The sequence below is a fragment of the Pleurodeles waltl genome, chromosome 11 (assembly GCF_031143425.1).
Source record: "Pleurodeles waltl isolate 20211129_DDA chromosome 11, aPleWal1.hap1.20221129, whole genome shotgun sequence".
Classification (NCBI taxonomy): domain Eukaryota; kingdom Metazoa; phylum Chordata; class Amphibia; order Caudata; family Salamandridae; genus Pleurodeles; species Pleurodeles waltl.
The window spans coordinates 852,083,415-852,097,294 of record NC_090450.1 but is presented as its reverse complement, the minus strand read 5'-3'; positions in this window follow the sequence as shown (position 1 = coordinate 852,097,294).

Here is a 13,880-nt window from a genome sequence, read left to right as displayed (position 1 = left end):
AACTCTATTAAGGCAACATCAGGCGGGAGAAAGCAATTTTTTTTTATTACAAAGCACAACACATCAGTTTAAAAAGTTTGCAATTTTGCGCCATTTTGTATTGACGTGTAGACAATCGAGAAATCAGAAACGTTCTGTTGACATTTCTGTGCGATTACATTTTTGTTTTTTTGCAAAACGCACTTGCCACCACCAGGCTATTTCTGATCGCTGGTAAAGTGGACATATGATTTATAAAACTAAAACTTTACTCAAAGTCACTCAAATAACATAGCAGTGGCAAATATGTGTATTTTCTAACTTGCCCCCCTCCTGAATATTTGGTGAATTACATGGTAAAATAGGTTTTAATGATGACTAGATCTGTAGGCATACTCTCTCGTTTAGTTTTCCTCTTGAATGGCCCAACCTCCTCATGTTCCACAAAAAGGAGCTTTTGAAAACTGACCATTGTGCTCTATAATACCGTTGTAGCATAACAGCTCCACGACAGCTTCGGACACCAGACCCAACCATACACCAGCGAACCGGCATCCACGGCCATCACCCTCAACAACTGGTCCCACATCAACACGGAAGAAACCAAATCCATCATGAACTCTATCCACTCCGGCGCCCCTTCGGACCCCTGCCTGCACTTCATCTTTAACAAAGCCGACGACATCATCGCCCGCACCTCCGGACCGTCATCAACTCTTCTTTTTCTTCCGCCCCATCTCTCTTCTGCCTTTCCCAGCCAAAGTAATAGAGAAGACCGTCAACAAACAGCTGACCACCTTCCTGGAAGACAACAACCTGCTCGACCCCTCACAAACCGGATTCCGAACCAACCACAGCACTGAAACCGCCCTCATCTCAGTCACTGACGACATCAGAACCCTGATGGACAACGGTGAAACAGTCGCCCTCATTCTGCTTGACCTCTCGGCTGCCTTTGACACCGTCTGTCACCGCACCCTAATCACCCGCCTCCGCTCCACCGGGATCCAAGGCCAGGCCCTGGACTGGATCGCCTCCTTCCTCTCAAACCGTTCCCAAAGAGTTTACCTCCCTCCGTTTCGCTCAGAACCCACCGAGATCATCTGCGGCGTACCCCAAGGCTCATCACTCAGCCCGACACTCTTCAATGTCTACATGAGCCCCCTCGCCAACATCGTACGCAAGCACGACATCATCATCACCTCCTACGCCGACGACACCCAACTTATACTCTCCCTCACCAAGGACCCCGCAAGCGCCAAGACTAACCTACAAGAGGGTATGAAGGACGTCGCAGATTGGATGAGGCTCCGCCTCCTAAAGCTGAACTCTGAAAAAACGGAAGTCCTCATCCTCGGCAACACCCCGTCCGCCTGGGACGACTCCTGGTGGCCCACGGCCCTCGGCACCGCACCGACCCCCACAGACCACGCCCGCAATCTCGGCTTCATCTTGGACCCTCTTCTCACCATGACCAAGCAAGTCAACGCCGTGTCCTCCGCCTGCTTCCTCACCCTCCGCATGCTCCGCAAGATCTTCCGCTGGATCCCCGCCGACACCAGAAAAACCGTGACCCACGCCCTCGTCACGAGCCGCCTGGACTACGGCAACACCCTCTACGCCGGGACCACAGCCAAACTCCAAAATCGCCTGCAACGCATTCAAAACGCCTCGGCCAGCCTCATCCTCGACATACCCCGCAGCAGCCACATCTCCGCACACCTGAGACACCTGCATTGGCTCCCTGTCAGCAAAAGGATCACCTTCCGACTTCTCACCCACGCACACAAAGCCCTCTACGACAAGGGACCGGAATACCTCAACAGACGCCTCAGCTTCTACGTCCCCACCCGCCTCCTCCGCTGGCCTCGAACTCGCTGCTGTCCCTTGCATCCGCCGCTCCACAGCGGGTGGGAGATCTTTCTCCTTCCTGGCGGCCAAGACCTGGAACTCCCTCCCCACCAGCCTCAGGACCACCCAGGACTACTCCGCTTTCCGGAGACTCCTAATGACCTGGCTGTTGGAACAGCGATAACCCCCCCCCCTTTTTCCCCTAGCGCCTTGAGACCCGCACGGGTGAGTAGCGTGCTTTATAAATGTTAATGATTTGATTTGATTTGATTTGATTTGAACAGAACAGTATGTCCCTCAAATAGCGACTTTCTATTCACAATGGGGAGTGGGAAGGGAGGAGGTTCTCCTAAAGTGATTGTGCTCTCAATATTGCTTGTTATATATTTAAAGACTTTTATAACTGCTGTGTAGAAGTTCAGGCTATCAACATCTACAATACACCTACAAAAGTACACCGCACACAAGGCAGCTGAGAATACTCTGAATATCCCCTCCACACCACCATCAATCTATGAGATATTCTCAGCTCAGCATACCTGTGCCCACGCAGACATCATAAGGTTCAGACCCACTGAGGACACAGAGGCTCAATTTTCCATAATGTATTTGTAATTTGCTAATCCAATACAGGGTTATTTGCCTTTGGGGCTTGTAGTCCTGCTTATTCCACCATAAAATCACGGACACAAGTCCCAAAGTACAATACAAAATAGAGCTGCTGCTGTTTCCCTAAGCGAAAGAATGTGTTATTTTCATGGTCGATCTTTTTTTCTGCCGTACTAGTCTTACTTTTTTGATCTCCAGCTGGTTGCCATGTTGTGTCACTGCTTGATGCGGGTAACTCCGTTTGCTCTGCTTGGTGTGGCCGATGAGGTATTTCTCATTTTTGGATTGTTTTGCTTGCATGCAACGACTGGTCGTATGACATGTTGGTTTCACCACTTGATGTTGTTTCCTTAGTCATTCCTGCTTTGTCTTGCCTCTTTGAACACTGGGTTGTATAGACTCCCTGTTGCTCTTTTAATTACCTCAATATTTTCAGGCTTTGCCTGGTACTTTTGCATTACCTTAGATTTCCTGTTTTTTTTTCTCCTTGTTAGAAATCGAGTTGGTTCATCAGGTTCTTGCTGGGATTTTGCTATTACCAACTGAGTACCCACATCTGCAGCTGCTGTAGATTCCAAGCATCTAGCTGTATAGGTTCTGTTATTGCCAGAGCTATTTTGTTCTGTCTTTTGAAAAAGTTCTTGCTTGAGTACCAATTTTGAATTTATAATGATATTCATGGATTCAGTAGGTTTGAAGGCCGGTTCTACAGCAGACACTGGGTTGTTACCTTGATTGGGTTCAACCCAGTCTCTATTGCTGCAAGTCATTTCCATTAAATTCTCTACTAAGTGCGCTAACATGTCAGGAAGGGTGTAGTGTTTGTCCACGAGAGGAGCACAAGCAAAATGACCTATGGCCATTTAGTTGATTGTGCTGCGTAATTTGTTTTTGAGTGAATTTACCTTTATGTTCAGATTTGATATAATATTTTCTAGTTATTGTATTAGGTCCACCTGCAGTTCAAGTTTGTGTGACTGCCAGTTCAGTGCGTTGGTTGCTGCAAGAAGGGCTGAGTTGGTTGTTGTTAATATTAAATGGTCCACCAGAGAGTGGTGGAGTTTTGGGATGTGAACAATGGTATGGTCATATTTCTAAATTCTCCTTGTGTGGCTTCAGTTTCGTCCAGCAGCCTAACATTTGAATTGCTTAGTTCAAAGCTGGCAGAGCAGTCCATCATGTCCACCTCTGGATTGTATTCCAGCACACCGCCTTGAGTACAAATTTATGATATTTCTATTGCAGGTATGTCAGGTAGTCGCCCACGTTAGGCATTAGTGTGATGCATTGAGCCATTGACTTTATCATTAGATTGGGAGGTACATCTATCTTTTTGCCTCTGATAGTGTTTGTCTGAGGCTCCAACTCCTTTTCCTTGTTTAAAAAACAAAAACAAAAACAAAAAAAACAAGCAGAAGGGTGTAGGAGGCTGGCCTGGCTTGTAGTGGGTACCAGAGGTACTTACACCTTGTGCCAGGTCCAGTTATCCCTCATTAGTGTAGAAGAGGTGTTTCTAGCAGCTTAGGCTGCTAGAAGGTAGCTATGGCAAAGCAGCTTAGGCTGAACTAGGAGACATGTAAAGCTCCTACTATACCACTGGTGTCATATGCACAATATCATAAGAAAACACAATACATAGAAGTACTAAAAATAAAGGTACTTTATTTTTATGACAATATGCCAAAAGTATCTCAGTGAGTACCCTCAGTCTGAGAATAAGTTATATACACAAGATATATGTACACAAACCAAAATTATGCAGGTAATAGCAAAAGGAAGTAATGCAAGCAATGTAAAGTTACAGTAGATTGCAATAGGAGCACATAGGTATAGGGGCAACACAAACCATATACTCCAAAAGTGGAATGCGAACCACGAATGGACCCCAAACTTATGTGAGCTTGTAGACGGTCGCTGGGACTGTAAGAAAACAGTGAGGGTTAGAAAAATAGCCCACCCCAAGACCCTGAAAGGTAGGTGTAAAGTGCACCTACTACCCCCAGAGAGCACAGAAGTCGTGATAGGGGGATTCTGCAGGAAGAACAAACACCAGTAATGCAACAACAGTGGATTTCTGGACCTGAGTACATGTAAGACAAGGGGACCAAGTCCAAGAGTCGCAACAGTGTCAAGAGTTGGCAGGAGCCCAGGAAATGCCAGCTGAGGGTGCAAGGAAGCTGCCACCTGTTGGAAGAAGCTTGGTGTTCTGCAAGAACGAAGAGGACTAGGAACTTCCCCTTTGGAGGATGGATGTCCCACGTCGTGAAGAAGCTTGCAGAGTTGTTCCCACGCAGAAAGACCGCAAACAAGCCTTGCTAGCTGCTAGGGTCGCGGTTAGGGTTTTTGGATGCTGTTGTGGCCCAGGAGGGACCAGGATGTCGCCACTTGGATGAGGAGACAGAGGAAGCGCCCAGCAAGTCAAGGAGCCCTCACAGAAGCAGGCAGTACCCACAGAAGTACCTGAACAGGCACTTAGAAGAAAAGTGAACCGGAGTCCACGCGAAGTCACAAAAGGGAGTCCCACAACGCCAGAGGACAACTCAGAAGGTTGTGCACTGCAGGTTAGAGTGTCGGGGACCCAGGCTTGGCTGTGCATGAAGGAAGTCCTGGAAGAGTGCACAGGAGCCGGAGCAGCTGCAAATCACACGGTACCCAGCAATGCAGTCTAGCGTGGGGAGGCAAGGACTTACCTCCACCAAACTTGGACTGAAGAGTCACTGGACTGTGGGAGTCACTTGGACAGAGTTACTGAGCTCCAGGCACCCGCTCGTCGTGCTGAGAGGGGACCCAGAGGAACAGTGATGCAGTCTTTTGTTGCCTGCGGTTGCAGGGGGAAGATTCCGTCGACCCACGGGAGATTTCTTCAGAGCTCCTGGTGCAGAAAGGAGGCAGGCTACCCCCAGAACATGCACCACCTGGAAACAGTCAAGAAAGCTGGCAGGATGAAGCGATACAAGGTTGCTAGTAGTAGTCTTGCTACTTTGTTGCGGTTTTGCAGGCGTCCTGAGCAGTCAGCGGTTGATCCTTTGGTAGAAGTTGAAGAGGGAGATGCAGAGGAACTCTGGTGAGCTCTTGCATTCGTTATCTGGTGAGATCCCCAAAGCAGAGACCCTAAATAGCCAGAAAAGGAGGTTTGGCTACCTAGGAAGGAGGATTGGCTACCAAGAGAGGTAAGAGCCTATTAGAAGGAGCCTCTGACGTCACCTGCTGGCACTGGCAACTCAGAGCAGTCCAGTGTGCCACACACACCTCTGTTTCCAAGATGGCAGAGGTCTGGGACACACTGGAGGAGCTCTGGGCACCTCCCCTCGGAGGTGCAGGTCAGGGGAGTGGTCACTCCCCGTTCCTTTGTCCAGTTTCGCGCCAGAGCAGGGCTGGGGGATCCCTGAACCAGTGTAGACTGGCTTATTCAGAGATGGGCACCATCTGTGCCCATCAAAGCATTTCCAGAGGCCGGGGGAGGCTACTCCTCCCCAGCCTTCACACCTATTTCCAAAGGGAGAGGGTGTTACACCCTCTCTCAGAGGAAATCCTTTGTTCTGCCTTCCTGGGCCAGGGCTGCCTGGACCCCAGGAGGGCAGAAACCTGTCTGACGGGTTGGCAGCAGCAGCAGCTGCAGTGGAGACCCGGAAAGGCAGTTTGGCAGTACCCGGGTTCTGTGCTAGAGACCCAGGGGATCATGGAATTGTCCCCCCAATGCCAGAATGGCATTGGGGTGACGCTTCCATGATCTTAGACATGTTACATGGCCATGTTCGGAGTTACCATTGTGACCCTGTACATAGGTAGTGACCTATGTGCAGTGCACGCGTGTAATGGTGTCCCCGCACTCACAAAGTCCGGGGAATTTGCCCTGAACGATGTGGGGGCACCTTGGCTAGTGCCAGGGTGCCCACACACTAAGTAACTTTGCACCTAACCTTCACCAGGTGAAGGTTAGACATATAGGTGACTTATAAGTTATTTAAGTGCAGTGGTAAATGGCTGTGAAATAATGTGGACGTTATTTCACTCAGGCTGCACTGTCAGGCCTGTGTAAGAATTGTCAGAGCTCCCTATGGGTGGCAAAAGAAATGCTGCAGCCCATAGGGATCTCCTGGAACCCCAATACCCTGGGTACCTCAGTACCATATACTAGGGAATTATATGGGTGTACCAGTATGCCAATGTGAATTGGTAAATTTAGTCACTAGCCTGTTAGTGACAAATTTCTAAAGCAGAGAGAGCATAACCACTGAGGTTCTGGTTAGCAGAGCCTCAGTGAGACAGTTAGGCATCACACAGGGAACACATACATATAGGCCACAACCTTATGAGCACTGGGGTCCTGGCTAGCAGGATCCCAGTGACACATAACAACCACACGTACAACATAGGGTTTTCACTATGAGCACTGGGCCCTGGCTAGCAGGATCCCAGTGAGACAGTGAAAACACCCTTATAGAACACGGAAAGAGAGTACTGGGAGTATTGCTATCCCACACCACCTCCAAAGAGAAATCTATATAACCACTAAGGGTGTGGGGTAGTAGGGGTTGAGGGTGGAGCTGGATCAGTGTTCCCTCAATAAGCGGTATCAACTTGGTTGCTTTGAAATACGAAACGGAGAAAGCCTGAATGGAGAGTGTCTCAGGAACGTAGAGCTGTGTTGTCTGGGGGGGGGCTTCATCATTTGACCACCTAGCCCCACCCAAGTGAGATGGTACTACTTGGGCGGACTCAACCTCTTGGTTAAAAGAACCAGAGGGAGTGCTGAAATTAAACTGGCTGGATAAATTACAGGGATCCAGATGAGGTGGAGATAAAATTACCATACATGTCACCGATTGCTGCTAGTTAAGTTTTAATGGGGGTGCATGTTGGTAAGATTAAGAACAGGGGAGGAGGCTCACTGGAGAATAATGTCTCTTAGAGTCTTCCTTTTTAGACTCTTACTTGGGTGGGGCTAGGTGGTCAAATGATGAAGCAAGACACTATTATGTGTGTGAGACCACCTAGTCTGTAAGGGAACTCCCCCCTCTGCCTTTCCCCCCCGCAGGACAACACAGCTCTACGTTCCTGAGACACTCTCCATTCAGGCTTTCTCCGTTTCGTATTTCAAAGCGACCACGTTGATACCGCTTATTGAGGGAACACTGATCCAGCTCCACCCTCAACCCCTACTACCCCACACCCTTAGTGGTTATAGTGAAAACACCCTGACATATACTCACAAACAGGCCAAAAGTGGGGGTAACAAGGCTAGAAAGAGGCTACTTTCTCACAGAGAGCCCAATAAACAGAATCTCCCCTTTGTCCCACAGTAAATAATTTCCAGAGAAGCGTTGTGCACTCGCTATAAGCACCCACTGCTCAAGGGTGCGACCTGAGGCCACAATATAGAAAAATACATATAGTGGTGCACCAACAGTAAATAATGTGAAAGAGTCTAAATCAAAATGTAGAATGTTCCATATCTTCTTTATTGTGATTGTACAGTAGGCATGTAGATTTAAGTGCTACAGCAAAACAACACAGCCAGTGCTTAAATTGAGCCAGTGGTTTCCAGTGCAGAGCTCGGGCACATATTTTTGAGGGCCTTCACTCATTTTGATGCCTCAAGCATTTACTGAAAGCAAAAGACACATATGGGTAAGATGGAAGAAGAGAAAAATGAAAAAAGTCACAAAGGAAGAAAGCAGAACATTGCAAGAGTGAGCTGAAGGGACAGGGAGTGGCTGTAAATGGATTAAAGAGGCCCAAGGTGGCTTCAGGATTATGCTGCCTCACTAATCTGTGCTCGCACATTTAGCTGCAGAAGCTGCTTGTTTCAGAGGAGCACTTTGGGCACCGGAATGTTTTTATTTACATATTAAGGGCTGAAAACAGCCAACATGTTTCATTCACCACTGTGAATTTCTTCAGGCTGTAATTTAACAAAGACATAAACATACTTAAATAAAGCCACAAATGCATTACATAATATACCAAAACTACAGTAAACCCAAAATAAAAAGATCTATGCCCGGCTTGCAAATACAGTTTAAAAATATTATCATGCCACCTACATTGACACAAAAGATACAGTTGATTCATAGAACTGTCTTAGAACCAGATTAAAAACAATCACCATCTACAGTGTGGAGTAAGAAGTAAGCATGCCCACACATGGCTCATGTAGTACAAATTACGGTTGTATCAAAACGCATCCAACCAACTGTTCTCAATATTGGATGTACCAGTCATAACATTTTTATAGCATGCATCAACAAAAGGGAGATATACCAAAGCCTATTTGTCTGAAAGTAAATAAACATGATTCAACACATGTTCCAGTAGAATTCTTAGCATAACAGACAAAGGAAAAGAATGAAGTTGACAAAGTCAATCTTTCTAATTACTATGCAATTTCTATCGTGTTGACAACAAAAAGGATGGAAAGAAAAACATAATTATACCATATATTCACAGGGTCCCCCGAGATTACACACCCTGGTTCCTTTTAATATCAGGCCAATCCACCCCCATACTTAACACCTAATGAGAAAACATAGGCCCACATTACAACCCTGGCGGTCGGTGTTAAAGCAGCTGTAATACCGCCAACAGGCCAGCGGTAATAAAAATGGAATCACGACCACGGCGGAAACCGCCAACACGTACAGCCACTTTAACACTCTGACCGCCACGGCGGTAGCAACAAACACCGTGGCGGTAACCACCAACAGACAGTCCGAAGACAATGTACCACCCACCCCATTATAACACGCCCATCCGCCAGCTTTTCCATTGCGGTACCAATGCCATCAAAAGCACGGCGGAGACAGTAGTTGGAAGGGAAACCACTCACCTCTCGACACTCAACGAACAACCAGGACGCCATGGAGCCTGAGCTGCAGGTCCTGCCCATGCTGGTCTACCTTCTGATACATCAGGAGTACCATCTGCGGCGATGATGACCACGGTGAGTACAGCACCTAGTAGACAGGGGAGGGGGGGAGGAAAAAGAGAGTGACACACACACGCAACACGCAAAATCCTCACCCCCATCCTCACCCCCAACACCATACACACAAACACATGCAACAACATTACATATACACCCCGTAACCCTCTGGAATAATGCAAGGACAAAAGGAATTGAGTCAAATTAGTGTAATATTAGAATTCTAGAGAAATACGTTCATAAATAAATAAACAGTATGTACAATATAAACATTATATACAAAATGAGGGACAATGTCCACACAAAAATAGTCTGTGGCCCACTGGGCCGAAACACATAGGCCAAGCCCACACTTGACTCCTGCCTCAAAATGGAGAGAACACTGCATGGGCATCAGGTCAAAAACACACAGGCACCTCAGGGTGACGGGGAGGAGGGCACCTCAGCCGGAAGATGGTCCTAAGCCACTGCTCCTGGAGGGGGCTTCATGCCCACAGCGATGTCCTGGGGAGTGCAAAGCCACAGTCTCTCAAGTCTCACCAGTGAGTGGGTTGCCACTGTCTGGTCCTGGGGAGTGCAAAGCCACAGTCTCTAGAGTGGGTGGTTTGCCAACTGCCTGGTCCTGGGGAGTGCAAGGCTTCAGTCTCTCAAGTGGGTGGGTTTCCCACAGCCTGGTCCTGGGGACTGCAAGGTCACAGTCTCTCAAGTGGGTGGTTTGCCCACTGCTTGGTCCTGGGGAGTGCAAAGCCACAGTCTCTCAAGTGGGTGGTTTGCCCACTGCTTGATCCTGGGGAGTGCAAGGCCACAGTCTCTCAAGTGGGTGGTTTGCCCACTGCTTGGTCCTGGGGAGTGCAAAGCCACAGTCTCTCAAGTGGGTGGTTTGGCCACTGCTTGGTCCTGGGGAGTGCAAGGCCACAGTATCTCAAGTGGATGGCTTCTTCCAGTGGTCCTGGAGGAGACTTTGTGCCCAGTGTGCTTCATCCTGCCAAGGATAGTGTGAGTGGATGCCTTTCTCCACTGGTTCTGGCGGGGGCTGTGTGCCCAGTGATGCAGCAATTGGGGGGTGCCAGGTCACAGTCCCTCACCTGGGTGTCAGAGCCATGAGATTTGCAGTGGTCAGGATGCATGATAGTCCATGGAGGCAGGGCTCCAGTCCATCCGCCGGCAGCTACGGCTGCACAGTGGTGGTAGTACCAGTGGTGGTAGGGGGTGCTGCCAGCGGTGGGGGGAGGCTCCAGCCCTTCCTCTGCAGCCTCGGGCGGCTGCCCACTGGGGCTGCTGCTGCTGACAGTAGTGATGCTTGCAGCAGTGCAGGTGGCGGTGCAGGTGGCAGTGCTTGCGGCGGTGCAGGTGGCGGTGCTGGCTGTTGTGCTGGTAGCCACCAGGCCTTCACTTGCAGGCTCGGACGGCTGAAGTGCCTTGGCTGGTGTTTTCTTGCCTTCCTGCCCTTGGCAGATGGTGGTGTCACCGTGGGTCTGGCAGCTGAAGTCTTTGACATGGGCTTTCTGGGTGGTTGTGGCTCCTTCCCCTTACTGGATGCTGTCCCCTTCTTCACCTTGCCAGGTGGTGGAATGTTCTTTGCCTTGGCAGCGGTTGGTGGCACACTGGCTGGGCTGACGAGTGCCCCCTTTGAGCCTATGACAGCTGCAGGAACCACAGCGGACGTGGACTTGGTTGCTGAGGTGCTGGGCTGGGTTCTCGCCACCCTGGCCCGAGGGGAATGACTGGGGTGGGGGGTGGGGTGGGGGGGGGAGGGGTAGGGAACAGGTCAATGTTGGCTAGGAAAAGCTTCTTTGGGACATTGGGGCGGGAAGAGGTTGAAGGTTTGGGAGTGGAGGGAGAGGGAATGGTTGTAGGAGGTGTCTGTCTGCTGTGTTTGCGTGCAGGTGCATGAGCTGGATGCTGGTGGGAGGTGGATGGCTGTTGGGTGGGTGTGTGCTTGTTTTTGTGTACTTTGAGAGGAGGGGTCACAGACACAGTGGGAGAGGACACAGGGGACGTGTGCATGGATGTTGGGGTAGTGACTGCCAGTGAGGGGTGTGTAGTGATGGGCGTGCTGGTGATGGAGGTAGTGGATGAGGATGTAGTGCATGCGGGTGTGAGTGGAGACGCTACTGGGAGGGAGATGGACAAGCAGGAGGAGGGAGACACAGTGGAGGCAGTGATGTTGGTGTGTCTGCATAGGGATGGTGCTTGTGTGAGTGCCTGTGATATGAAGTGTGGTGCTTGTGTTTGCCTGAGCCACTTTTGTGTGATGATTTGGGTGAATGCTGGTCTGAAGGTGTGCTTGGGATAGGTTGGGGTTGAGGGGATTGGGACTGGGTAGAGGAAGTTGGAGGGGGGAGGCTAGAGACAGGAACAATGACTGCCATCAGTGCAGAGCCAGAGCCTGAAATGCTGTCTGTTGGGCCACCACGCCAGAGTGAAAGCCCTCTAGGTATGCATTTGTTTGTTGCAAATGCCTCTCGACACCCTGGCTGGCTTTAGTATAGTTGACTGCCCAACAGTGAGGGATCTCAGGAGGTCAATAGCCTCCTCAATGAGGGCAGCAGGGCTGGCCGGGCAGGGCCTGAGGTGCCTGGGGCAAAGGAGATGCCCACCTTCCTGGGTGAGTGGCCACAGGAAACATGCTGAGGGGCTGCTGGGAGGGTGGTGCTGGTACGGGGGGTGGCGGCTGTACCTGTTGTTAGGGTGGGCACAGAGGTGTCCGCCACCACCAGGGAGCTTCCATCGGAGGAGGAGTCGCTGTCTGTAGTGTCCCCTCCTGTCTCCTTCATGGTGCTCCCCTCGCCCTCTGTCCCAGTGGTGCCCTCACCGTCCATGGATTCGGCCTCCACACCCATGTGGGATGCAGCTCTCTCCGTCGCCGGTGCCTCTGCTCCTCTGCCAGAGGATGCTAATGCACACAAGGACAGGGTGACAAAACAAAAAGGGGGGGGAAGACAGAGGATACACTTGGTCAATGCCAGCAACACTACTACCGTTGGCGTACACAACATACAGGGAGCTGCCCTTTGCACTAGGTCATGCACTACCAGTTACAATTCTAGTCACCAGCCAATGGGGGACATGGCATAACGCCATCAGCTGCACACCTGAAACAGGATCCTGCCCAGTAGTAGATGCCCACTAACACCATTGGGTTTGGAGTGCTTCAGAGCCTGCCCAACAAGGGTCCTACCCTGCCATGTCCGCCCTGGCCTAGGGGCACTCACAGTCCACATCCCCCACCCAGGTAAAACCTTAACGCGTGCCAAATCATGAATCTGAATTAGTACTCACCCCCTTGTAGCTGCTGTGATGCCCTCATGCGCCCATCCAACTCCAGTTAGGCCACTGCCAGGATGCGGAACATCAGGGGGGTCAGGGTACGACGGGCACCCCTTACTCGTTGGGAGGCAAGCCCCAGCTGGGCCTCCGCTGTCTTCCTTGCCCAGCGTTGCAGGTCCTCCCACCGTTTGCGGCAGTGGGTGCTCCGCCTGTCAAAGACCCCCAGGGTCCACACCTCCTTGGCGATGGCACACAAAATACCCTTTTTCTGATGGGCGCTGACCTGTAGGAACTATAAAGCAGAGAAGGGATTAGTAATACCATCCGGACCATCACACTCATGGCCCACCATATCCCTCCCATCCACTACTGCACATACATTGACCACCTGACATGCAGCACTCTGGCCAGGATCCCTCAGACCCTCCCCTCAATGGGTCTTACACACACAGCAATTCATACATTCATGTCCCACGTATCATGCTTACAGTGTACTCCCCTGTTTTTCTGGAGGACCATAGAGTAAAGTGTACTGGGGTAGGACCCCATCCACAAGTCTCTCCAACTCATCCTCAGTGAAGGCAGGGGCCCTTTCCCCAGACACATGAGCCATTGTCACTTCCAGACACAGGTCACAGCAGCACTTGCAGTGTAGGTCCTCTCCTGTTGAAGGTCAGGTAGCAAGTGAGTGAACAGATAGAAAATGGGCGTAACGTCTGTGGCCAGGAGCTAACATCGCCGTTAGCTCCTGGAACCCGTAGGGCCCAATGATAACCAATGCGAAGTTGCATGGCGGCCGTCGACCGCCTACCGCAACGGCGCACAACACTGGCGGACTTACCTCATTTCCTCTTGTCCCTCCACACAGCTCAGGCGGAGGCACAGGCGATGGCACATAACTGCGCCACACCAAACATTGGCACATCAACTGACTCTTGGATTCACATACTGGTTCTGTAAATGAAGAGATGCATCATTATTGCAGCAGATGTGTGAATATGACCCTCTGCTCACCGTTTTCCTCCCTAGGCTTCGACCGCTGAGGATGAATATGAGATGGAGACATCCTCCAGTGTACAGACCCCTGGTGGACCTTGCGACAATGGAAGACAGACACATTATCCTAACCTACAGACTTGATCGGGCCACAATCCAAGAACTGTGTGCCCAATTGGAGCCAGACCGGATGTCATCTATCCGCCAGCCCACAGGTATCCCCCCTCTAGTGCTGGTCCTGTCAGTGCTC